We start from the raw sequence: 3,695 nt of genomic DNA, 5'->3' as shown, positions 1-3,695 counted from the left end.
GGACTATAAACCGCATGGTTCAAAGTTCAGGAAAAAAGTCGCGGCTTATAGTCCGAAAAATACGGTAAATATTTAAGTCTCAAGTTAAATATTTAGTTTGTTAATTAAATATTTAATTTGTAAGTTAAATGTTTAGTTTATAAACTATGACATTTATAAATGTATGAATCATATGGTGAAAAACTGACTTTAAAAATAAATCTGTTCTTTTTTTCTTATAAAAGGTTAAATAAAACAAAAATATTGGTGGTAATTTTTCACTGTGTAACTTTACAAATGCACACCACCCTTTTCAGATTTTTATTTGCACAATTTTGCAAACTATAAATTTTGTTCCACTTCACATTTATGTTACTTTTAATGTTTGTATCRGATCAAATCCCAGTGAAATACTTGGAGGTTTGTGATTGAGACACAATGTGGAGAGACTTTTTCAAGACAYCGTATGAACCAAAATAAATGTTTAAGCCTCCTGCTGTCTCTGTGGGGTCCTTATGGCCCCCACCTGATTAAAGAGGGGGGACGAAGAGGGGCTGGGTGGGGTTGTTAGGTGGTGTTTGTGGGTGGCCTGGCTCCCCAGGAGACAGCCATGACTTTAACTCACTAGCTTTGTTAGCACTAGCCTTGTTAGCACTAGCCTTGTTAGCACTAGCNTTGTTAGCACTAGCCTTGTTAGCACTAGCCTTGTTAGCACTAGCCTTGTTAGCACTAGCTTTGTTAGCACTAGCCTTGTTAACGCGCAGCGAGGACAGCAGGAGGAACTGATCCTCAGATGAATTAGAACAGAGCCTTCAGTAAACTGTTTTTATTTCATTTATCTTTAGGAAAACTTTGGTTTAGACAGAGAAGAGCTGCTCTAAGGTGCCAGCCACATCATGTGGAATAGATCTGGTGTTTTTTTTATTATTAAGCTGAAACGCACTTTTCACTCCTAGCTTTCTGCAAGCACAAACTCTCATATCAACATATAAAACTAACATTTCACCTCAGTTTTCTACCTGTTGATTATTTGACAGTATTTAAGACTAAAACAGTTAGATATGTGTTTAATATGGAATGAAGCGGTTGACTTTCAACCTGCATTACATGATGCAGCTTTTCTTCACTTTGCATGTCATCAGAACACAACGTTTCCTGTTTTCAGTTTCTTTAGGAGTGCTCTCATTACAGGGTATATTTGTATAAGTGATGCTAAGTGTGTAAATACATATGCACTGTACATACAATATACAAGTGTATGCAAACTATTTAAGTGTTGTAGTCTAATGCGTTTGTAGTTTGCTGACATGGCATGCATTGTCAACAGCTCAGCCACTGGGTTGTGTATATTACACCTTAATAATTGTGTTGTAAATGACAAWGCTGTTGTCTTTTTAATGATGGTGCAATATCTGACCTGTGTTTTTCAACGTGTGTCTCTGGAAGGAGGAGACTCTGAATGGGTGTGATATTTTTCTACTCTTGCAGTCGTCTTCATACTTTGAGGATTTTAAAATGAAATAATACAAACTGACTTGTTTTTCTACAGACAGCAGACTTCTTCCTGTGGTTCAGTTTGTAAATTATCTCCTTTGTGCTTCCAGGTTAATCACTAACGTAGGATGAAAGGATTTAGGCAGACCTGACTGTTGTGGTACTGTGTATCATGATGTTCTTGTGCTCATTACAACACCAGTGTATTTTTAGTCATATCAACAGTTGCACACTTTTCATTAGGAAGTTATTTTAAACATTTTCTTTTAGATTAATTAAGTACACTTTAAAAAAAAGGTTGGAACAGTGTGACAARTTAAATCCAGATGGTATTTACACAAGATGTTTAGTTTTTCTTTCTTCAGAAAGTCTTTTTCTTGGTTTTTCAGTTTGTCTTTAAGGGTCGCCACATGACATCATGTGTTYCATCAGACTCCATCTTTAATGTCCTCAGCTGCAGATCTTCACCTCATCCATGAAACCTTCTGTCCAAATGTTCCACTGAATCACCTGCACCTCTCTGAGCTCTCCTCCACCTGCACATCACAGTGTCATCTGCAAACAGAGATCATACGATCAGTCCTACTGCAAACGTTTTGTTTAAAGGGATCCACGATTAGTTGTAACATTAGACTTTATTTAATAAACATATAGTTTAACTGTAAAATAAATACTGTAAAAATACTGTAGGATGTTTAGTTTTTATCATTTTTAAACTAAAAGTTTAAACATATATTTTAACACAGACGGAGCCATTTTATTTCCACACAAAGCATTCTGGGTAAATGATGACGTGGATAGGTCCTCGGTGCGAGGCTGCTAGCGAGCTATATCCACCCTGAAGGTTAATCTTGGACAATATCTGATGATCGACTCTTTTAAATGAAACCAGAGAGCGTTGACAGAGAGGAGAAGGTAGAAATGACTCAGCCTGGAAACATCTCAAACATGTCACATCCAGTCCGTTAACATACATCTATGGGTCAAATGTTGCATGGGTTATTTTGTTTAACTCTGTATTGTAAAGGTTATAAATGGTTAAAGTAACACCAGGTGGTTCTGTTAGCATTGATGACATCACTGCTGTCTGCTTAGACCTGCTAAAATCCATCAGATATAATAAARATAAATAAAACTGTAGAGGAGGAAAGACACAAATCTCTTCAAACTTTTCTTTAAAGGTTTATTTTAAAGCTAAATGATTCTCAAAGATTCAGCCTTTTGTTAACATTTATAACAAAGTATGGAACTAAGTGTTTCCTGATGCAGCCGATAAAAATAAATGTTTGTTTTTAATAAAATTCAACAGACAGAACATARAACAGTTTGGGTTCATTCAGTCTGCGAGCTTCTCTACAGAAAACTGTTCCTCCACATATTTCCTCCGGAGGGCGCTCCAACATCTCTTACTGCTCAGTTTGAACCAACAGTTATTTAAACCAACATCAGCTCAGTTTACTTGGAGCTTTTCACTGAAATGAACAGATAAAAAATACAAACCAAAGTCAGGTTTTGTTAAATGTTTCTATGTTTTTTCATGTCAAAATGACTCTTTTACAGCAAACAGAACAAATTCTGTTTTATTCTATTGCTCCTCTGTTTATAASATCATCATTTAGTCTTTCTTCTTTTATTATTTTTTAAATAGTCAGATTTACATGAAGAAGTTAAACTGCACATAGATTAGTAGTTAAATCCTTTTTGTTACTGCAGGGGTCTGCAATGTTTATAATCTGAAACATCTGTTTTTAGAGTCGTTCTTACTCAATAAAACCCCCAAAATCTACGAGATTAGAACCATGTCATTATTTTACATTATTTCTCATTATTGTAGAAAAAGAGTTAAAGAAGTAGATGTAATGAAAGTGTTGAGTTGCATCTTAATGAAGATAAAAAATAAACCATTTTATCAGTAATTTAAGACGTAAATGTCGTCRGATCAAAGGCCACAGTCTGTATTAAACAGCTTTAAGGATGCTTGGTTTATTATAAATGTCAGTTTGGTGTTAGAATAAGTTGGTTGCTCTGCTAAGTTAATGCAGTGTCGTCATAGATACGTAACAAACAGCCTTAAACATAAACAGCTGTTTTGGATGAAAATAGTATTTAGTTGATTTCTGAAACATTTGCATCAATAAACAGAAGAGGAAGGTTTTCTGTTGTCTGAGAGGCATTTGTTTAAAATACACAATGACACAATTATTCAATTATTCATTGAATCT

This window comes from Austrofundulus limnaeus, unplaced genomic scaffold, assembly GCF_001266775.1.
Source record: "Austrofundulus limnaeus strain Quisiro unplaced genomic scaffold, Austrofundulus_limnaeus-1.0 Scaffold613, whole genome shotgun sequence".
NCBI classification, from domain to species: domain Eukaryota; kingdom Metazoa; phylum Chordata; class Actinopteri; order Cyprinodontiformes; family Rivulidae; genus Austrofundulus; species Austrofundulus limnaeus.
This window is presented reverse-complemented; position numbering follows the sequence as displayed.